The sequence below is a fragment of the Labeo rohita genome, chromosome 16, assembly GCF_022985175.1.
Source record: "Labeo rohita strain BAU-BD-2019 chromosome 16, IGBB_LRoh.1.0, whole genome shotgun sequence".
In the NCBI taxonomy this organism is placed as follows: domain Eukaryota; kingdom Metazoa; phylum Chordata; class Actinopteri; order Cypriniformes; family Cyprinidae; genus Labeo; species Labeo rohita.
In genome coordinates this window covers 34,531,856-34,556,012 of record NC_066884.1, presented here as the reverse complement: position 1 = coordinate 34,556,012, position 24,157 = coordinate 34,531,856, and positions in this window count along the sequence as shown.

Here is a 24,157-nt window from a genome sequence, read left to right as displayed (position 1 = left end):
CAACTGCAAATCAACCGTCTCTTATTATAAGCAAAGTATTATAAGTATAAGATTATAAGTAAACTGTCTGCTTAATATCCAGCCTGGTCTCATTGTATATACATAGGTATGTAACATTTACAAGCACAAAATGTACATTTTTGTAAGTTTTTATTGATGCTAAAATGTACAATTTAGACATATTTCAATGTTTAAAACGTACAAATCACTATGTATTTTTAGCTAAAAATATGCACAATATTTATGTATCTTTTATATCATTAAGATATATGCATCAAAGCCTTTTTATCATTTTATTAATAAGCCATTTAGATTTTTTTAGACCCCTTAACCAACCCCCAAACCTAAATTTTTATAGTGAATATGCATTTTTATCACCCATCAGTCTCCTAATACTCTAATAAGAGTTAGAGCACATGTAACCCACTTTAACAGGCTGGTGTGGAAAAAGTTATTTACAAAAAAAAAAAAAAAAGAAGAAGAAGTTAATTAAATATTGCTCAATTGGTATGGTTAACAAGCGGCTATATAGTATTGAGTAAAAGTAGCTAATGAATACTGATTATTTCACAGATTTAACTAAGAAAACAAAGTGAATATTCAGTTCTGTGTGAATTGTGAATTGTAGTTACTTGCTACAAAATGAAAGGCAATCAAATAAAGGACTAATGATATGCATTTCCTTAGAAGGAAAGATTACACATGAGTAAAAGAGAAATCTTTTTGGTCAACAAATAAAAAAGACCTTTTTTTTTTTTAAAACATCCCGTCTATTGATTTTAAAGGTTACTGTGGCAATAAAAAGTAAAGGGCAGTGCTTTTCTCAAGAGCACCCTGAATAAACTCTGAAACAGGGATTGTACAAAGTGAAATAACTTTTTGGTTCCTCTCTTCCACGTACACAGTGAATGGCTGGTCTGATCCATATCTGAAGTAATGACCCCCTCATTTCTCTCGGCACCTACCCCCCAGGAAGGTCCTACTATAGTGCCAGTGTGTTATTGACTCGTCTAAGAAAATCAGCAAACACAGAGTAATTGGTGGAGCTGGAGGTTCCCCTCAAGCGTCCTCCTCCTTTGACAAGCCAAACATAAATAAAAGAGGAGGAAAGTGATGAGAGGGGCCTGGAGCCACACCAGATGAGGAAAAAGCCACAAAGGCAGGCAATGACACACATATCAATGCAGCCCCTGCAAGGTAAACAATGACTCCTAATTATGAGCTGAAGTTTTAATTAAGACGAGGCTATACTAATTACAGCCCCTGACAGCGATGATTGAGCCTGAGATCCCATGTTCTGATTAGTCAGAACTGTCGGAAACCCTTACTGCTGGGGCTGGAGACGATGATAAAATTACCTGCCCTTTCACAGCGGGAGTGCTGCTCATCATCCTCAACTTCAAGCTCCTGCCGGCGCGGTGAAGATGACACAAGTGAACTGTGGACAGAGGAAGTGATGTGGAGCTGATCAGTGGCATGGCACTTCAGTGTGTTCTTACTCTTAATCAGAAATATCCAGTGTGTTAGGAAAGACAAAAGTAAATAAAGGTTAAGGGTGCAATATGTATAATTAATCGAGCCAGAAGAAGAGAACGTATTATAATTTCTAATTTAATGTACCTATAGCCCTCTTAAGCATTCTGATGTCCACCTGGGATGAATATGAATAATTTCAGTGTATTATGATTATTATCTGGCTCAGTAAGTACATGATAAAAGTGAAATTGCTTTTGAACCTCATTGGGAGGCCAAATGCACCTCTCGGGGAGTCAGAATCCAAAGTTTTTAGTAGTGTGTTCTGAAGTAAAGTTTTGTTGACAAGCCACCAGGCTGCTACAATGACTAATACCACAGGAAAATGAGTTCTTTAGATATGGCATATCTTTAGGTTTGAAAAGATCACAGTGCACAGTATGTTTGAAAGATATTCATCATTTTGTTTGAGGGTGATAGCAGCAAGTAAACAAGACATCTTCAAGCCATTGATTTCCGTATGATTCAGACTGCATTCCTGGGCTGCATTCTTCATTAGGCATCAGGTCTCGACTGATGTTCTGCAGAAGGAGGTCTGGGTGAATCAGAGATGAGCTGCAGCCATGCAAAACTCGGGCAGCTCAATTAGCTTGGCCCTGGCTGGCATCCTTCCTCCCACGGAGGAGACGAAATTCATGATGTGGTCGGGTTTCCACAGGGAGTCCAGATATGCTCCTGGATGAGCTGTAACTGTTGTCACAGAGCCTGGCTTGTGGACCCTGGATGTGGGAGTTGTCAAAGATTTGCATGTACCTTTACTTTTTACCTTTGTGGTAAACATAACTTGACGATAGTTGGACATTTTGTTGTACAGCGTCAACTGCACACACTCATACCCCAATGTTTTTGTGTAGTTACTTATTACAAATATAAAAAGTAAACAAATTCATGAAACTCCAGATGGCACAGGCTGATGGGTTGTTAACATAACTAACAAGCCGACTGGTTCATGTCACATACGCAGCCGATGAGTTTGCACCTTTACCTTTAAATGGCTGTTTTCAGAGTTCCTCTGAAACCCTCCACCTTCCCCAGCTCCACCTGTATAGATCTGCTATGGGTTATTTTATATGCTATTTGTGCAGCAGCAGTATGTCTTAAATACTCACAGCACCATATCGCCATATGCTTTGGCAGTAGCAAGTTCCTGTACTTGCTTGCAGCAGCAGCAATAATCTACAACTACAGCAATAACCTACAGCAGCAGCAATTCAGCAGCAGCAGCGTAGCAGATCTATTCCACCAAGACCTAATACATTAACATTATCATTTACATTACCATGCTAAAATCTTCTGAGAGTTGTCATGGAAGAAATGTGGTTAGAAACATTAGTTTGACATGTGGACTTGTAATTAAGGTTTTGGGGAAAAATAAGCATGGTACCATGCAAGGGTGTACATAGTATGGAGATCGTGTTTAAATATGAATTTGGTTCATAGGTTGACCACACGGTCATAATTATTTAATTTTTTTTGCATCTACCACATATGTCTCTTAATTAGATATTCAACCGTAGGAAGCCCAATGATCTGCAACTTAACATCATATTGATCAAAACCCAACACATTAGTAGGTCTACAACATTAACCTAATATCAGTTCACAGGCAAGCTTACTGCTATATTAGTTGTAGTGGGTGACAAGCTAGGGTATTAAACAAACTAATCTTGGTAACCTTATAATTGAAGTTAATAATAGAAATACATATATATCATAATTTTTTGTCATGACTAATTTATTAATGATCCAGCATCATCTGTATTAAAGAGAAAGAATCACTTCACCCGATGTTTAAAGTAAATAAAATAGCCTTGACTGCCTAAGTTACTTACACATAACTACTGAAGAACTTTCCTCTCTCCCACTGGACTCGTTTATGTACTGGATGGTAAAGGAGGGGGGGATTCAAAACATTTATATTGTTTATATTGTTTTACTACTTACAAAGTCATTTTACATTTATTATTTATAACACACAGAGTCACTTGTAATGATATTTTTAGGGGGGGACAACCGTCAGACAACCCCTCCCTGTGATTTACGCCTCTGGTACCATGCAATGGATTCTTTTATATTTCATTTGATTCCATTCCATTTATATATTTTAAGGGTTAATTCACCCTTCTAAAATTAAAATTATGTAATCCATTCACCCTTATGTCGTTCCAAACCTATAAGAAATGTGGTTATCTTTGGAACATACATTTTTAATCAAAAATCAAGAATTCTGTCTCTCCATTGAAAGTGTGCTCACCCCAAAACTCTAATGCTTCAAAACTTTCATAAAGAGGTCAAAAAATGAATCCATATGATTTAAGCAGTTTAATCCAAGATCCTTTCTGAAGAGAGACAATCACTTTATATGATGAACAAATTTATTTTAGGCTTTTATTCGCATATAAACATTGATCAGCTAACTATGTTTGGAGCATTCAAATTTGGTCATGGAAGCTCAAGCATTCTTGTTGGAAGCATAAAAATCATCCTCCAGGTGGCACTGGTAATGTAATCAATCTTAAAAACATGATTACAAGGGGACTGCAGATGTTGAGATTTATAGAGGAAAAGGAGGAGTTACAGTATATCTGTTCACAACCAAAACTGACTGCTTCTGAAAACCTTATATGGAGCATAAAAATTTTGTTCACAATTAACTTATACTTTATAGGCCTAGCTGAAATGTAAACTGCTTTAGTTTTAATTTTCTCTACCTGTGATGGAGAGGTGATGGTGTGTCATGAATCTGGTCGGTGACCTGCGGTCCGCTCACCACCAGATATCACTCTGGTCCTGTCATTATCCACCTTATTTTTCCCATAAGAGTGGGTGCAGCCATTTGTAAATTTTTTTGTGTCTGGCTTCCGGTCTCATTCACTTCCAGCTATTTTTAGTTGCACAAAAGGTCGTTTTGCTGCTTGATATTGCAAACGGGCGTGTCTTACCATATTATTTTAATGTAGTATCTTAATTATGAACACACTGGTTTGTAGTGCAAACTGTTTTACCGTTTACTGCACTTTGATATTCTTCTCGTTATTTCTTTATGACGGATTACGAACCGGACGTCTGACACATTACCAGAAAACAGCTTACTTCCGCATTGAAAAATAAGGTGGATACACTGACTGTTGCTTTACATCCCGGACTACATATCCCATCATCCACCACGCTGATTGCGCCATACACCTGTGGCCAATCAGCAGCCCTATTTAAGCCCCGGACTTTCACTCGGTAGTCACCGAGTATTGTGGAGTGTTTTGTGGAGAACTGTATCAGTTGCGTTTAGCGCTCTCCTAGTGCTAGCACTGTGTCATAGTCGTCCCTAGTATCCTAGTTTCCTAGTTTCCTGTTCCCTAGTTTCCTGAGTTCCCTAGTTTCCTGAGTTTAGTATTCTCGCCTGGCCATCTCGTTTCGTCTGTCTCGCCGCCTGCCTTTCTGGACTCTAGCTCGTTGTAAGGATTACTCTTCTGTCTCACGTCATGGATTATGTTTGCCGCTGATCGACAAACGCCTGCCTCACGGACTACTCTTGAGCCTCACCCCAACATACCTGCTTGTTACTGTTCTGACCCTGCCTGTCTGACCATGTATCTGTCTCGTCCTATTAATAAAAGCTTGCATATGGATCCCCTCGCCTCTCGTCTCCCTCTCCACATTACATGGTGCAATCTTGGAATAAGAGAACATAGATTGTTTTGTTTGCACACGCACAGAAAATCAAACATTCAAAATGAAGAGACACTGATGTTTACAGGTCAACCACCAATGTCAGGCTTCAGGGTGTGCAATGGTTTGCTGAGGTGCTGCTCAACATATTTTATGGTAAGAACAATTTTGCCACTCATTTACCAAGAAAGTAACCAAATTTAGTTCACCAAGAACACATAACTTCAATAAAAAATTGAAATACCTGAATCTAACCGAGCTGTCTTTTGTTAGTCATAAGATCAAAAGACTTTTTTTAAGCAACTTTGCACTGTATTACTAATGGCAAAAACACTGTTAGTGAAAACCAGTATTTTGTAGAGGAATCTTAAACAGTTTTTGACTGTGCAAAGTAAACATCACTTTTTTTTTAGGCAGTCAGCAATGAAAGGGCAAAACAGCCAGTAAAAAATGCATGTCTTCATGTGGTTCAAGGATGAGAAAGATATACTGTACTAAGCAAAATGCAGTTATTTTAAAAATGCACCTTTTTTGTTATCAATTATTTTACACCAGGATACATTTTAAGTGGTAAATCTACTCAACTCAGGAAAAAAGAAAAACAAAATTGGTGTGCAGTAAACCACCCAGTCTTTGGTTGAGCAAGTGCAGCTCGTGTTACTGTGCAGAGTAATTGGTTTGCGTTCTTTATACTGAACAATTTTGCAGTTTTGCTGTTCACTACACTTTGTGTTCCTTTCATTATACACAAAGTGACAGCACCTTTGCATACAGAAAATCCCAACTTCTTACAGTCAGATACAGAGAGACTACTTGCAAAGTATATAACTGACTCAAAAAAACAGTGTGGTCTTTGTGTTAATTTTACTGGTCACATCAAAAGACACTTGCAGAGGAAAGCCTGTCGTTGGATTTGAGTATTTGAGCAGCGGATCCATATTCTGGAAGGTTTGTTACAAGTCACAATGTCAAGACTGTGTTTAAACTGACTAAAGGTCCAAAACATATTGACTACCTAACATGAAAATATAGAGTGTACTACTGCAATATCTGTAATTCTAGAATTTGATTGCTAGTCATGATTATGCTATCAGTAGTACTTATGCTATAATTCATCTGGTTAACATTAGAAAACATCTATCTAGATATCTAACTAATTAGCCCACTATCTTTCTGATGAAAGACCAAAATGAGGGATGAGGGGTAAGGAAGAGGTGAGGACTCAATCACAGACTGATAAGTTGGTTTTATTTAAAGACGTGATAAATTGGAGGCACTGACAGGTGTTTTCTTCTGTATTGTAAATATATATTGTGAGTACTTATATATCCATCTTAATATAATGGATTATCAGAAAAGAAAAAAAAAATAGGGGACTTGGTTCTATGTTTGTTGATTTGATGTTGAGATGTGGGCACTGCGCTCAAAAGTGGAGGCTGATGAGCTTGCAAGGGTGAGTTTAAGTGTACTGAATGATTTTAGATGTCCTGCATATGTTGCCAGAGAGAAGTTTGTTGTCTCATCGGTGGATCATGTTTTTGGATTGAAATGTCTGAGGTAAGAACATATTTTTAAAAAAATCAAACATATTGATGAGCTGTTCACAATGATATCTATAACATGGTCTATTAATGACAAACAAACACCAGCACCGGCCAACAGAAAACATGACACACAAGACAAACAAAAGTGTATGGAATATGGATGTCAGGATCTCAACACTGAAATCCAAAACTGAACTATACCAGTGTCAGGATCCAGACGCACAAAGTGCAAGGCAGACAGGAGAGCACATAGCCCAGAGAACAAAGCTGCACATTTACACAAAGACAAAAGATAATACAGAACATGAGTGTCAAGATCCTGACAGAGAATCACTGTCAGCCTTTACACCAGGGTTATTAACTAAAACTGACACTAAAACTAAAATTAAAACCATTAAAAACATTTGCACTACTTGGAATAAAAACTTTTTATTTCTCAGTTTAGTTTAACAGTTTAGTTAAACCTAAAATAAAAATTAATGAAAAAAAAAAAAAAAAAAACTCTACTACAGACTCTCTCTCTCTATACATATGAGCAACATCACATGAGTAGACTTGAGATATGACTGTATATCGGCACGGCTGTGATTCGTAGGCCAGGTCCCGTAGGTAATTACAGTGTGCCGATATACAGCTATATCTCAAGTCTACTCATGTGATATTGCATTTAGACAACAGTTCAATGCCATGAGTGTGTAAATACATAAACAAAATAACGGAGTGTCTTTAAAAGCCCTCTTTTGTGCAAACTACTTTCTTCCGCCACAGATTCAAATCAAAGTTTGACAGTTGATCAGTTGAGCCAAAGCCTTCATTACTAATTCCAAAACGGCACTTTAAAATTGGTAACGAAGGAATGCTGAGTTGCTTCATTGAAAGCTTATTGTATTACTGTAGTAAAAGCAAAGTATTATGTGTACTAACGTTAGAGTATTATGAGAGAGAGAGAGATGGACTGAGTGATCGTGATTACCTGCATCTGATACAGCATTCATTTTTCAGCTCAAAAAAAAAAAAACATTAGTTTGAATATCCGCTGAGGAAAGCATCATCTTTGTCATAACGTTAATATCCTTTCATCTGTTCAGGGTGATTTGTGATGACAGCGCTGCTCAGTGCATTTGTTTGCTGCATTAAGCTGATGTTGAAACTTAAAATAACTTCCCCTTATTTTTTGAACGTAAAAGTCTTTACTATTTAATGGCGGAACAATGTAACTAAAATTACCATCATGGACACACACCGTTTCTCAATACTAAACAGTATCAAATACTTTTATTTATGTAACTATTATTTATATAAAATACATTATTAAATATCACTATTATTTATATAAAATATTATTTATTAAATAATATTTAATAAACAACAACAGCCATCAAAAAAAGTTCCTATAGGCAATTCAGTCACATGTAAAGTTACACAGGCAGCGCTCTGATATACAGCAATGAATTTACATAAACACGATGATATTTTGCCAAAACGATTTGCTCTGGAACAAATAATAGATTAATGAGACCAAAGACTGCCCGTTAAATTTGTCCAAAACAAATTATATCTCATGTTTAACCACTATAGAGACATTAGAGCCATTGGCAAATTCCAGTAGATCTGGCTGTGTTGAGGCTTCTCTCAGGTTTGTTCATGATCACTGGATGGCCGCTTACGCCCTGGAGCTCACGTCTGAAAACGTTGACGCAAATTTTCAAATAGGCGTTATCTTCATTAACAAGCCACATATTTGAACTATAAACAAGTACATTCTCACCTGAAAACCTCTTAAAAGTACATTCTATGACACAGTCTGTCGGACTCTAATAGCGTACTCTTATTACCCAATCAGATTCGAGAACCGGACAGAACTGTTGTATGTGTCTGTCTGTATATATATATATATATATATATATATATATATTATTGGATCATGATTGGATCAAACCTAACTGCATTAAAAACCAGGCATAGATGTACTCAGGATACACTGTGATCAGATTGTAAATAGGCCACTGAAAACATGTGTAGGTGGCCTGAGATGGATTTTGAACATGTTTAAACAATGCCTAAATGCAAACAAATACTAATTTCTGCATAATTTTCATCTGCAGTCCTTTCCTTTCCTTTCCTTTCCTTTCCTTTCCTTTCCCTTCATTTAATGATTATTATTATGTTATTACCATGTTAGTAAAATGCAACATGTATTTGGAAGTAGGAATTCTAGGGCCCTAACAGCAACTGTATACAACTGTAAAAAATAAATAAATAAATAAATAAATAAATAAATACATACATAAATAGGCTGTTCTAGGGATGTTTTTGCCTTATGATTTTAACGTAAAACTTAAACTATTTGTGGAATACATTTCTTCATGCATGCACTAGAAATACAGTATATTTGCCTTGACAGTTGCCAGAGTGTCACCTGTACCACTGAAACTCCAGAGAATTATGTAAATTCTTAAGACAGTCAAACAGGTGGAGAGACCTGACAGTCAGCAGGACATTTCTATGGGTCCCAGTGTAACAGGCCCTTGACATCGATAAACAAGATGAATTGAATTTCTGACAGGTGCTTTTATTTACTCCAAAATCATGATGCATCAATGATAATCAAAATTATTTTTTTTATCAAAAGATGCACAGCATTGCTTTTACAAAAATACTTTTACCATTTTACATTGTGAACTATACAGGTGATAAATAATGAATAAAACCAAATCTAAAATTTACCAGAAATGATGCAATCTAAAAACAATTCATGCATGTGTCAAAAAAAAAAAAAAAAAAAAAAAAAAAAAAAAAAGGGATGTGAAGGTGATGTGAATAAAGGTGATGTGAATAAATGCCAAGCTCTGTCATGAAACTCAAGATTGTGCAGGCTGATGGGTTGTTTATGCAAACTGATAATATTCACAGCATTAAACTACTTGGTACAAGCTGATTGGTTCATGTTGCATACGCAGAAAATAAGCTTGCTGCTTTGCATGTAAATGGCTGGTAAGTATGCACTAGAGCATTTCACAGCACGCTCTTGGAGTTACTTTGAACCTCTCCAGCTTCCTCAGCTCCACCCGTATAGATCTGCTATGGGTTATTATATATGCTACTTGTGCAGAAGCAGTATGTCTTAAATACTCACAGCACCATATTGGCGTACTGTATGTATTAGCAATAACAAGTTCCTGTACTTGCTTTGCAGCATCTGCAGCAACAATCTACAACAACAGCAATAATCAACAGCAGCAGCAATTCAGCAGCGTAGCAAATCTATTCCACCAAGACTAAACACATTGACATTGTCATATCCATTACCATGCTCAACATTAGAAAGTTGAAATAATATGAATGCAGTTAATTCACACTAAATGAAAGCTATGAGCTAAATAATCTCAAAAACTCAACAAAAGCACAACACAAAATAAGTTATACATCTCACCCCATTTCTTATGATTTAATCATCTGTGTCACCCAGGGTAATTTCACCTCCTGATCATCAAGAAAGTGCTGTGTCCTGCTACCAGTTGGATTGACTCAACAATAGGACTGCAAATAATAATTGATTAATCACTTAATTATTGTTTCATTTAATCAAACAAATAAATTCATTAATAAAACTAAATAAATAAACACACACACACACACACACACACACACACACACACGTTTGTTTTTGTGAATTGTGGGGACTTTCCATAGACTTCTATAGTTTTTATACTGACCAACCATACCAAACAATCCCCTAACCCAACCCTAAACCTACCCCTTACAGAAAACAGTTTGCACTGTTACATTTTCAGATAGACATCATTGACTATTTTTAATAATTTTTTAAGAATATCAAAAATTTCAGGTTTTACTATCCTTGTGGGGACATTTGTAGCCCACAATGTAGCAAAAACAAGTACACACACACACACACACACACACACACACACACACACACTTCTCTGTTCATTGTCTGGTCTACTCATTGGTATACAGCCTGCTTACCTCCTGCAATCTCCTTCAGCATCTCCATTGTGTGTTCACTTTTACCCATTGCTACTCACCTGCATTTTGTGAATCAAGATAATAATCCTGTCTCTGAGTCTGGAATTTTTGTAACAGAAGACCAGATCAACACCACAAGCAACAAGCCACGGACCAGTTTCAGGAGATTGTGGATTCGCTGCGACAGGCTTTAGCATTCACATTGCCATCGATCATCCCACCAGTCACTCCTTCAACTTCCGTTTGCATGGTCAGTCTCATGGCCAACCCGGCACCCTACTCTGGCTCAGAGGAGGACTGCAGCAGATTCCTTACTCCTACAATACTCAATGGCCCTCGAGATGCAGCTGCATTTCCTACTGAGACATCCAAGATCTCATTTGCCAACTCTCTGTTATCGGGGTGAGCATTCCAGCAGGGACAAAAAAACTTAGAACCAGGACCTCAATCATTCAACGGCTTTGTGGTCCATTTCTAAGAAGTATTTGGGAGATGTACCACTTAAAACAAGCAAAAATGTCAGTAACATATTATGTTTTTTGTTTCCGCACTCTGGCAGCCACTAGTGGGTGGAATGAGTGCTTGCTCCTCGCCGCCTACCAACAAATATTGAAAACCGTGTTGCATTTTGCTGCATACAATGATTCTATCAGCCTGGAACGCTTCATCCAACTTTCGATCCGCATCTCTTATCATATGCAGACCTGTATGAAAGAACTAATGGGCCAACAGTCCTCCATTTACCATCAACAGCCAATGCATGCCAGTGCTCCGGAACCACCTACGGAGCCCATGATCCTAGACGGCGCTCGTTTATCTCTGACTTAGCGGCCACTGGCCCAGGGTCTTTGTCTGTACTGCAGAGTATGAGGGCATATCCTCTCTGTATCTTCTGTCCATCCTCCTTGTCCTGTGGTAAGTGTCTTTCATTCTCCTAGTTCTTATGCATTGTCACTCACCACTGAAGACTGCTTGCAATGTTTCTTTTACAGTATTTGCTCTCCTTGGGCAAGAGCTGTTATCCAGAAAGTTTACCTCTACTTTAATGAATCCTCTAACGACCAGTGTAGTTAACTCCAAGTCTATTAACAGTCTGTGGATATACCTCCCTGCTACGCTAACTTCAGTAACGTATTCTGTCCAAAGAGAGCTTCCCAACTGTTTCTGCACCTCAGTCTTCACAAAGCTGAACCTTCGTAGTTTGTACAACCTTATCCGGACACGTGAGAGGGATAAGTGAAAGCCTTACTCCGTCCATGTGCCTTCTACTCCAGAAAGCTCACTCTGAATTATGACATCTGGAATAGAAAACTGCTGGCTAATAAACTGGCCCTGGAGGAATGGAGGCACTAGTTGGAGGATTCCAGACATGCCTTTACAGTACTTTCCAACCCTAAGAATATTGAATACCTCAGAGAAGCCAGATTTACCAGATTTGACTTCAAGATCTCATACAGACTCAGTGGCCAGAAATGTCTAAAGATGTGAGAAGGTTTGCCAAAGGATGTACTGAATGTGCCACCATATGCACAGAACTCTCTTTGCCAACCAGCCACTGGACTCATGCCTTTCCAGTGCAAACTCGGCTTCTAGCCCCCTTTCTTCTTGTGGTCCAGGGAATCCTGAGATGTCCCTGCTGTTGACTACTGGTTCCAGGAGAGTGAGAGGGTCTGGGACTCAGCCCACCACCTCCAGTGAGTATTGTGCCACCAGAAGAGCCATGCTGATGCCTGATGATACAATACTCCATCTATTCAACCCAGGCTGAAGGTGTGGCTCTCAATGAGGGACATCAGCAGAAAGCTGAGCCCCAGATACCTTGGCCCCTTCAAGATCATTATTCAGATCAACCCTGTCACTTATCAGCTTCAGCTCCCTGCACACATTAGAATTCACTAATCCTTTCATGTGTCACAACCCAAGCCTTACCAAAATTCTGTTTCCGATCCTTCCATAGAGCCTGGTCCCTCCGGTGATAGTGGAGGATGGTACTGCCTTCGAAGTCAAATAAATCTCCTGGGTTCCCATGATGTCCTTAATTCCAATCTCCTTGCTGCTTTCCATGCATCCCATCCTGACAGTCCTGCACTCAGGAGCCTCAGGAGAGTGTGTCAGTAGCTACATTTACATGTGCATTTTTTTGTTCAATCGGACTGAATTCAATCTGATTGATGAATCAGAATGTAGTGTTTACATGAACGCTAAATAAAGTGACTGGGTTGATGTGCTTGTTTATATGTCACATGTTTATATGTTTATATTTTTTTTACATGCACACATTGCACACATATAGAATTTCTCACTGTTTGCACATAATAACCACTCTCCACTCACTGTTTTTTATTTGTTTTTAATAGCAGAATTAATAGTTATCCATTTCTGGATAAATGTAAACCGCTGTGACGCGCTGCTCACATTTATCACGCAGTAAAAATGCCTTTCCCCGAGCCCAAAATGGGTTGCTTGTGGATAAGAATCTGAAACTGGTGGAAAGGTGTCCTGCACCACTTCACAGTTGCCAAGTGAAAGGTGATTTTTATAATGACAGGACACGCATTTATACAACACTTTATTCAAAAAGAAGAAACGCGTGTTCCGCGTGTCATATGTCATCATGCTATTTCTGTGTCATTGCACATGTGCAGTCCTTTCAGTTTTCAATCCGATCGAGTACTTACATGCACTCTCAATCTCAGTTAGAGAAGGAATAAACCACCACCTTCAATTTGATCGTAATTTCATTCCGATCAAGCTCAGTCGGATTAATGAAGGTGTTTACATAAAGGCTTTTCAGTCCGATTGAGCCGTCAATCCGATTGCAAATTTATTATTTGGTTGCATGTAAACGTAGCCACTGTGTCACCAGTCTCCACCATCACTCTCTTACTTTGCTTACAGTCCCCTGATTACTGATCACTTGCACCTGCACCCCATCACCACGCTTATAAACTCTCATAAAATCGAATAAAATCTGAGTCTGGTGTAGCTAATCTAGATGCCAATACACTCTTAAAAATAAAGATGCTTTAAAAGGTTCTTTACAGCATGCCATAAAAGAACCATTTTTGGTTCCACAAAGTTCTTTAAACAACCATCTCATTCTTACCTTTTTATAATCTGAAGAACCCTCTTTCACCACAAATAACTTTTTGTGCAACAGAAAGGTTCTTCAGATGTTAAAAGTTCTTTATGGAACCATTTAGACAAAAAAGGTTCTTCTATGGCATTGTGAAGCACCTTTATTTTTAAGAGTGTATTTCCAGTTTTGTTAGCTTTCCTTACATAGTTCCCACATTGTGTGCATCAAATGTTGTCAATGTTGTGCAGCAAAAAAATAAAATAAATAAAATAAAATAAGTCAGTGCCAAAGGCGTCAATGCCATCTTCATCATCCAGTTTATAGTCATTCGTTTTAAAGAGACATCTCCATAATTTTTAGCATCCAAAAACAAAAATCATCTGCATACATAACTTGCCTTGCTCAAGTCATTCTGACCCTTTGTTGTTATAAAGTTTATCTGCCAGTGTCAGAAAATAGCTCTGCTCCATTAACCAGAGGCCATATGTATAAAGCCGCTCGGAGTAAAATTTTAGTCTTAAATCTGTCAAAATTCTAAGAATGATGTAATTTTACTCTTATTTCTAGACTTAAGAATAAGAGTGACTCATAAAGGTTCTTAAATGTGTTAAACCAAGGTCTCAGCTCCTAAATTATTTAAGAGAGCTGAGAGGTCTCCTAACCAAGTTAGGAGTAACAAGATGGCAGCAAAGAGGAGGAGACACACACTTTCCAAGATATGACCTATTGGAGTTTTATGATGATATGGAATTGATAAAACAATACAAACTTTATTATCAAGATAGTGTTTTTCTTTTTTCTTTTTTTCATAACTGACCAAGTAAGAAACTTAATAACTTCTTCCACTCTAAAAATCAATGCTTTAACTGCAGAAATTAAAGTAGTAATTGTCAAAGAAAGGAAGCAGGCGGTCAGTCTCTCACTGGGGTTTTAATTAACAAAACAGTCAATGAACAGAGGTCTTATACATGTCGATCACTGTGCAGTTCTCATTACTGACGTCACTCTCTTGGGTGGGGTCTTCCGAAGTTTTACGTAATACTCTGACACCTTCCCCTTTTATAAATTTGCATAACACTTTACCAACATTAGTAATATCAAAATAATACATAATACCAGCATATACTCAATATGCATATTAACATTTAACCTTTTGAACAGTCCGTTCCTCAACCAATGCTTCCTGGGAAATCTACAGCTACAAATTTAGTTTTTGAACTGGTTTACTCACTCTACCAGACCTTGTTACTGTCAATCCTTCGCTACTCTGAGTAGACTGTGGATTATCTGTTTGTCCGGTGTACTCATCACTCTTTGTTTCTGAATCCACTGTTGTTTCAGCTTCTGCACAGGCCTCTGATGGAATGAGTTGTAGATAATGGCGATTTCGCCTTTTCACTCCACCTTCGGGGCTACGGAGCACATAGGAGCGCCCTGCTGTACTTTGTTCCACAACCATTGCTGCAGTTTTCCAAAGTTTTTCCTCATCCAGCTTGACAAGGACCGGATAACCTGGCTTTAACTGGGGTAAGTCTTTGACTCCGTGCCTCCTATTAAAATAGAAAGCATGCTGTTGCTTAGCAGCATCATCTCGCCTTTGTATAAGTTTCCGATCCGGCCACTTCGGAATGAGGTTGCGGTCTAGTGTCGGTAGTGTGTTCCGAAGTTTCCGTCCCATCAAAAGCTCTGCCGGGCTCCAGTTGATGAATTTGGAGTTGTTCTGTAACTCAGCAGCGCTAGCACTGGGTCTTTTTGCCATAGTATCGCTTTTGCTGACTGGACAGCTCGTTCTGCTTGTCTGTTGCTCGACGAATGAAATGCTCTCTGCATTTGGTCAAGCCCTGGTGCCCTTCATGTATTCGTTCTAGAATTTCTCGTCGTAGGGACTCTGGAATGATGACACGGTTTCCCAGAGTAAGCGGCTCGTGATCTGTGACGAGTTTGAAATGCTCCATCCCGCTCAGGTATTTGCTGAAATGCTGGCACGCCCAGACCCCCACGAGACACTCCTTCTCATTCTGCGCGTATCTGCATTCCGCGCTGGTTAGTGTTCGCGAGCAGTATGCGACCGGTTTCCAGCAGTTTCCGTTTTTTTGGAGGAGCACCCCCCCCAAACCATAACTGCTGGCATCAGCAGATACAACTGTCGGCTTCTCTGCATCATAGAATAACAGTACTGGTGACGACATGAGCGCTTCCTTTAATTGGCTAAATGCTTGCCCCTGTGCATAGTCCCATGTCCACGCAGTTTTTGTTCGGAGGAGTTCGTATAGTGGACCTCCAAGAGTTGTCAGATGGGGTATGTATTTTCCCATATAATTAATCATCCCCAGCACTCTCTTTAGTTTGTGCACGTTTTTTGGGGCTTTAAGTTTGCGATGGCTTTGACTTTCTCTGGGTCCTCCCTGACTCCATTCTCATCGACTACCTGGACCCAGGAAATCCAGCTCATTTTGCCGGAACACACATTTATCTTTGTTTTATTTCAGTCCTGCTAGTTCTATTGTTTCCATTACACGCTTCAGTCGTGTGTCGTGTTCCTGCATGGACGCCCCATATACGATCACATCGTCTATGTACACTTGAACTCCCTCTAGGCCTGTCAGCAGCTCTTGCATCTTCTGCTGAAAGATCTCAGGCGCAATATTGATGCCAAAAGGAAGTCTTTTAAAACAATATCTAGCAAATGGCGTGATGAAAGTTGTTAACCGGCAGCTCTCAGGGTGCAACGGTATTTGCCAAAAGCCACTTGCGGCATCTAGCGATGTGAACACTTTTGCACCTGTTAGTTTTGCAAGAATCTCGTCTGTCGTCGGCAGCATGAATCGTTCTCTTTTGATGTTTTCATTCAGTTTCTTCAAATCCACGCATATGCGCACCTGTTCAATGGGGTTAATAACAGGCACCATAGGTGCGCACCAATCTGTTGCCTGGGTGACTTTCTCTATCACTCCGCTCACTTCCATCCTTCCTAATTCTTGCTTCACTTTTTGAAGCAACGGCAATGGGACTTGACGGGCCGTATTAACAGCATAGGGTTCTGCTCCTTCTTTTAGTAGTATTTTAACTGGCTCAGTCTTTAGTATTCCATGGTCCCTGAAAGCCATGCCAACCTCTTCTATTCGTTTGACCAGGCCCATTTCTTTCGCGGCTCTTCCACTGAGGAGATTATTTACTCTTGGCCCCTTTACAACGTACACAGTGAGTTCATACTGTTTTGCCTTATATCTTATGCTGCTTCTAAATTGGCCCACGCAATTTAGCTGCCCCCCTGGACTATTGAGTACAACATTGGCTTCGCTCAATTCTCTTTTTGTTTGCAGGTTTTCAAATGTCTTTTCACTAATTACTGTCACGTCTGCTCCTGTATCTATTTTGAACATTACTGGTGTGTTTCCTAGCATCAGACTGACAGTCCATGTTTCTGTACTGCCTTTCCCAGTCTGATGTACAGATCCAAGGTAAAACGAGTCCGTTTCTCTTTCCTCTCCCATGACTTCACGAACCATCTTAGTTTTACACATGCGTTCCCAGTGGCCTTTTTTGTGACATCTCCTGCATTCTGCTCCAAATGCTGGACATTTTTCTCTCTCTCTATGTTTTGTTTTGCCACATCGTCCGCATTTATCCTCACTTTTCATTTTTATTACCAGATTGGCGTTCTCTATTGTAATCGGACCTGTAGCGACCTCCTCGAGCCTGTCGCTTGGGACACTCTACCTCTTGAACGCTGCACGTGGGGTCCCCCTGCTAGCTGACCTGGTGAGTAACCTCCTCTGCTTGTCTTATCATTTGTACTGCAACATCCAATGTGAGGTCTTTAATTAGTTGAAGCCTTTTTGAAAGGTCTTTGTCTCTTATTCCTACGACTAATCTGTCTCTGATGTTTTTGTTTCTGTTGGCGCCAAAGTTCCAGTTTTCCGACAACTCATACAGTGCACGGATAAACGTCTCTGCTTTTTCCCCTTGTCGTTGAATTCGCTGGTGAAACTGCGCCCTCTTGTGTATGATGTTGGTCTGTGGTACAAAATAGTCATCGAATTTCTTCAAGATGGTCTAAAAAATCATCTTGACTCTCTCTCGTTGAAAACTAATAATTTGTAAATATTTTCCGCCTCATTGCCCATCGCGTAAATTAATGTACTCACTTGGACTGCCCCGTCCTCTTCCGTGAGCTTGGTTGCTGTCCTGTATCGCACAAAACGCTGTCGCCATGATGGCCATTCCCCTGGCTTGTCGAATGTAAAGTTGTCTGGCGGTTTAAACTATGGCATTTTCTCTTTTATATGTGGTTCTCACTTCTGACACCATGCCAAAGAAAGGAAGCAGGCGGTCAGTCTCTCACTGGGGTTTTAATTAACAAAACAATCAATGAACAGAGGTCTTATACATGTCGATCACTGTGCAGTTCTCATTACTGACGTCGCTCCCTTGGGTGGGGTTTTCCGAAGTTTTACGTAATACTCTGACAGTAACTACCTTTTTTTGCTGAAAAATTGGAAAAAATGCAGCAGTGCACCAGTGATGACAATATTGTGACACTAACCCCACCAAACACAACAGAGGCCAAAAGTGATGTGTGGAGGGTTTTAATGACCTCACATTTCACTTAAAACATCAAAATATGAAAGTATTAAAAAAGAAAGAAAGAAAGAAAGAAAAAAACAAAAAACAAAAAACAAACAAACACACACACAGGTCAGTGTTGCTAACTGCTTTCAACTGAAAGCTAAAACAGTCACTAAATGTAGCTTATGAGGATGAGGATGAGGTCATAATGGTGAGTTCACTAATCTATATAAATACAAATATATCTAAATACGGTTTGTCCAAGAAATTGATTTTCTTTTTTTTTTTTTTTGCTGATTGAAGATTCTTGCATCATCCACATTCCTAATCATCACACAAATCCCAGAAGAGTCTTTCCACCACAGCTTGAAGTACTATAGTGCCACTCATTTTCATTAAAAGATGCTTTGGTTACTATAATCAGAATATGACTTCCACCATTCACATCAACAGGTGGGTAAAAAAAAAAAAACTACCATCTCTACCAACTTACATATAACTGCAGAACAACTGTAATTACTTCTTCAGAGAATTCAAACAGGTGGCTCACACTTCTGTAATTACTGCTGGTGGCAAGCTTTTAAATGGCAATGACTATTCTTTTTTTAGAGGTGTACACAAATGAAAATATGTTATTATATTCCTTCTTTCCAGTGTTGTATCACATAACCACACATGCATTCAAAAGACTCCTGTGGGACTCTAAATCTTTGGTGAATGGCACAGTCTCTCCACTCATCTACTGTTAAATAAACGGGTCAGGAAGTAAAGAAAATTAGCAACAATAAAATCCAGCTATAACGATCTTCTATATTTAAATCCCTAAAGTGCTCATTGTCATTGTTTTCAAAGAAAATGAAACAAAATACCTATGCTGAGTTGTCAGCACTCAAGTTCTGGACAATGAGAAAGAGAGAGAGAGAGAGAGAAAGAGAGAGAAAGAGGATAGATAGATTGATAGATAGATAGACAGATAGACAGATAGGTTCTTAGTGGAACCAAAAATGGTTCTTCTATGGCATTGTAGGACAACCTTTTAAGCACCTGACTGTTTCTTCTGGCAGACTCGGTGTCCAAACATACAGAAATTTTTCTTTTCCTTTTCCTTTCTCTTTTTCTTTCTTTCTGATAAAGAAAAAAGTGGTACAGTATAACACTACGTTTCCAACACTTGGACTTGTTGCAATAGCTGATGCCTTAATTTTGCATCAAGAGCTAAAGAAATTAATGCAACTGTATAAGGTAAAACAAGCTTGTTTAGAAAGAGATTTAGGCACATCAATAAATAAAAGGCCACTATAATCCCAAATTATATACTGTTTGAGAAAAACACTAAAAGTTTAAAAGTTTGAAAGTAAAACTGTACTAAACTTTAAAAGTTTTTGCGTTATATTAACAGTGTTCCAGAACAGTACAACACAAATATTCAAGTGTGTGCAGCACATTTTACAGAGGACTGTTTCCTGAACCTGGGAAAGTACTCCACAATGCCGGCTGTGCACAGTATAAAACTTTGCAAGGACAGTCTGGCCCTTCTGACTTATAGCCTGTAAGTACATTTTTATATTTAAAGAATTTGCTACTGGCTATTCAAACACGAGTTTTGAGCAGTGTAGAGTAGTGCTAGTTGTCTGTAGTTTCTACAATCGCAAATGCAGACATGGTTTTATGTTCACACAGTGCGACACAACAGTTAAAAGTATGTATACTGTATGAGTCATTATAGTCAGTAATTATGTCCTCACTGGATGCAACAAATGCCTCATTAATAATTGTCTCGTTGTGCTGGGACAGGGCATCACAACATGGTAAGGGGAGTAAAATTTCCATCGCACGCTTGAGGTATTCGACCAAACACAACGCACCGGACAGCTGGCTAATCAGAGCACACCACGCTTTTCGGAACTATAAACCTGGTGGGGCAGTGAGGAGCAACAGTAATGTACTGTATGTGGAAAATAATGTGTTTTTTGAACCTCAAACCACGTAAACACATTGCATTATGCCAAATACACAAAATAATGTTCTTTTTAGCAACATCATATGACCCCTTTAATTATGAGACACCAACATAAATTCCAGCATACAATGTTAAAATGTGTACAAAGACTTTTTCACAGCAATGTTTTACATGAATGGATAATGTTTACAGACTGTACCATTGACTGCACTGATTTGTACTTCATATTACATATATTACAATATGTATCCTACCTAGGTTAACTGCATATTATCTACATGTTGAAACCCACCACCAAAACTAAGAAAATCAAGCATGATATGTATGTGAAATGTATGGTTTCAACTTCAACAGCTTGTGTTTTTGTTAATAATAATTAAATGAAAAAAGTAGTAAATATATATCAAGATGATCAAAAATGTTCAGCATACAAAAGATATGCATACATTATGTGATGTTTTATTAACAAATTTCGGGAGGAGCACGCACAGATATTTAACACGGCCAATTCATCATCAGCAATCACACTCCCTATCCAGTCAGCACGAGAGAATCCCTACAAATAACCAAAGCAGTCTTACCACAATTTTTCTCATCTCGCAGCACCCCTTCACCACCCTGACTCCTCACCTTCAGCACATTCCTTTCCCGGGGGAACTTTGGGTTCGGGCCAAAATACCTAGCTCGGACCCCTCTCCCCGGGCAGGGGCAGTGCCCCGGGATCGGGAATGATTACAGAGCTCTGAGCCCTCTCTTGGACAGCACGCCAAATACGCATAACCTTTACTCAGTTTATTATATGCAAGTGTGAACTCGTGAAATATAATGTTTGATGACTGCCACTATAGTTCAGGAAAAAAAGGGTTTTGTAAGCCGAGTGTTATTATATATGTGTACCAGGTTGATAACACATAATAAAAGTTTACCAGAGGAAGTAGCCACTTAGCTACAAAAGTATTACAAATTCACATCCCTTATTATTGTACTTTATGAAATGTATTTTCAGTCGGTCACTAGTTTCTCCAAGTAACAATTGTAACCTTCTGTAAAACTATTAACTTGTCTGGGAGAAAATTAACTAAAGGCAGGTAAAGTTCAAGCTTCAAGCTAAAGGTGACATTAATGAAGAAAATGGTGACTTCAAATGAAACTATTTACACTATTATCCCACAATGCAGTGCAATATGGTTATTCATTTTACAGTAATTCCTTGTCTTATGACAGAAAATTACCTAGCCTGCAGTGATTTTACAGTACAATTCTAAATTCAGTGTCTGTAGGAAACTGCTGTTAAGTCTTGTTAAATCCTGGCCATTTTTTACAGTGCAGTTGTTTTCTAACATAAAATCCTATTAAAATAATGACATAAAATGTATTGCTGTGTATTTTCATAAAAATGGAGAAAGGGTCCAAAATTGTGTCTCCAGAATCTACCGCTGGCATTTCTTCACAATGTCACTTCTTCACAGAAGGTAAACACATTCCCAGATCTAATCATCAGCTGAGCCTGTGGCAATCAGGTGTGTGTTTATTTGTGTGTGTGTGTGTGTGTGTGTGTGTCCTCCAGAGCTGATAACCTCCTAGAACCTCCATTAACCAAGAAGAGCCGAAAGTGTTATCAGCTCATACTGACAGCATTCTTTTTCTTTCCTCATTTACACACATAATCAAGAGTATGTTCCTCAACCTGATGCCAACACTGCTTCAAAACACAAATTGGTCTTTACAAACATACATTAACCTGTCACACTTTTCAACCTTAACTTGAATGAAACAGCATTGTGCCTGTCCTGTCAAGTGAAGGACCGTTAGAGCCAGGCGTCGTATAAAGCGGCCCCCATAGGAATAGTCTCCCATAAAACAGAAATGAGAACCATATGCAATGAGTGACATTTAGAAAAATGATCAATACTTAGGGAAGCAGTGGTATTACCATAGAATTTATAGCACCAAGATTTATCTTAGCCACAGGCAAAGATACGATTAAGAGAGCAGAGGGCTTTTGAGACAGCTCAGCTTGTAAAACATCAGCCCATAATTGTCATAGCATAATATGGCGCTTAACATTTAAAGACATCTGTTTCATTCTGTTATGGCCTGGTATTCATTTGCATTCGGTTCTGGTTTCGTATAACTGAAACAAAAATAAGGAGAAACTGCACATGTACAGTACACAAAAGGCAGAAGATCCCAGGTGCTTTCCAATCACAGTGATGGTTATAATTTACAGCACCCACAGAGCAATACAACTGCAGGAGGGCATGACAATAAAACAATTGCTGTTTCTTTAGCAGTTTGTAATAGGCTGCCACAGAGAATTCAGTTCAACTCTAGGGGAAATTCAGGAAGAATTATCACGCTACAACCTGGAAGGAACAGTGAAAATTTCGAATGAACAAGAAGTAACATTTCATATGCAAATCATGAAATATGAGAGAAGAACGGATGATAGGATAGATGTAGTGTGGTGAATGCATAGTATAAGATACATTAAGTCTTTTGGTAAACAGTCAGCACTGAACACTTCCTCACTTTTAAAATGATTGCCACACTTCAGCTAGAATCTAGAATCTAAGACGTATTACACAAAGCTGCTTATTCAAATACAGTAACTAACCATGGGCAGTACATCACAAGCATATTCACAAAGTGGAAGAAAATGATAGCTAAAAGCCAGTCTCAATCTTATGTATTCATAGTTTGGTGATTCAGTATGCATTGAATGTTTTCCCACAGGTTAAGTGCTGCGACAGTCCTTTATCATCATTCTGGAGAATGTTTCCTCACTTATTGGCTGACAGACTGACAAGGCCCTAACCCTACCCTTACAAGCCTGTAGCTTTATCCAACATGCCTTTTGAATGAAGTCTCAATGAAGAATATTTTGACATTCCTCACTGAATCACTTAATACCCAATTTCAAATTATGTCTGGATTTGGGTTTACAGAGAAAAAAAAAAAAAAAAACATAAAATTATTCAGGCAGACTGTTATAAAAACAAATCCCTATAATCAGCTAAATGAAAATCATGTACACTTTCATGAGATTAAAACTTCAGTCATATTAGTGTCCAAAAGTGTAATTTTACAGGAATCTGGTGACCTTACTGAGATCACCAGTTCACAAACTCAAAAAGGTTTCTTGGCTCAGCAAGGACCTTTTTGCTGTGAGGAAACTGTGTTCACCAATGGACCACTATGTCACCCCATTTTTTCTCATGAAATAAATAAATCAATTTGATTGTGAACAGAAAAAAAAATCTATGCTGCCAGGTGTCTATAGCCTTTACATAAAGTTGACCATTCTGTTTTAATGAATACATTGAAAACATGGTTCTGGGATTCGGGTACGACATTGGATTGGTACGACTCTTCAACTCTTCAATAAATGGAGGGATAAGTAATAGGGAATACAAGTGAAGAAAACGGGAAAAAAAGTTTTAAAGTAGTGAGAGAAAAAAATAATCCAACTGTAACCTGGTGAAACAAACTGATTGGACATTGGACAAATGGACACTGATTTAATCCATTTAGCAAATTCTACATATTGTAGAGCATAATAAGTTACATATTACTTTTGTGGCTGAATCCAGATAATGAAAATGCATTACATTTAACTCTCATTAAATGTGGTCAGACCACCTTTGAATGTGGTTTCAGTGGTCTGATCACAATCCACTGGAAATGTGTTTTAGCTGCTTTTACACCAGACATTTAATGTGGTCAGTTGAGATCTGATCCGGTTGTTTTTCTTTCAGGCTGTTGGTGCATCTTAATGTCACATCTGCATCTGCTAATTCTTAGTCCGGGCACCAGGGG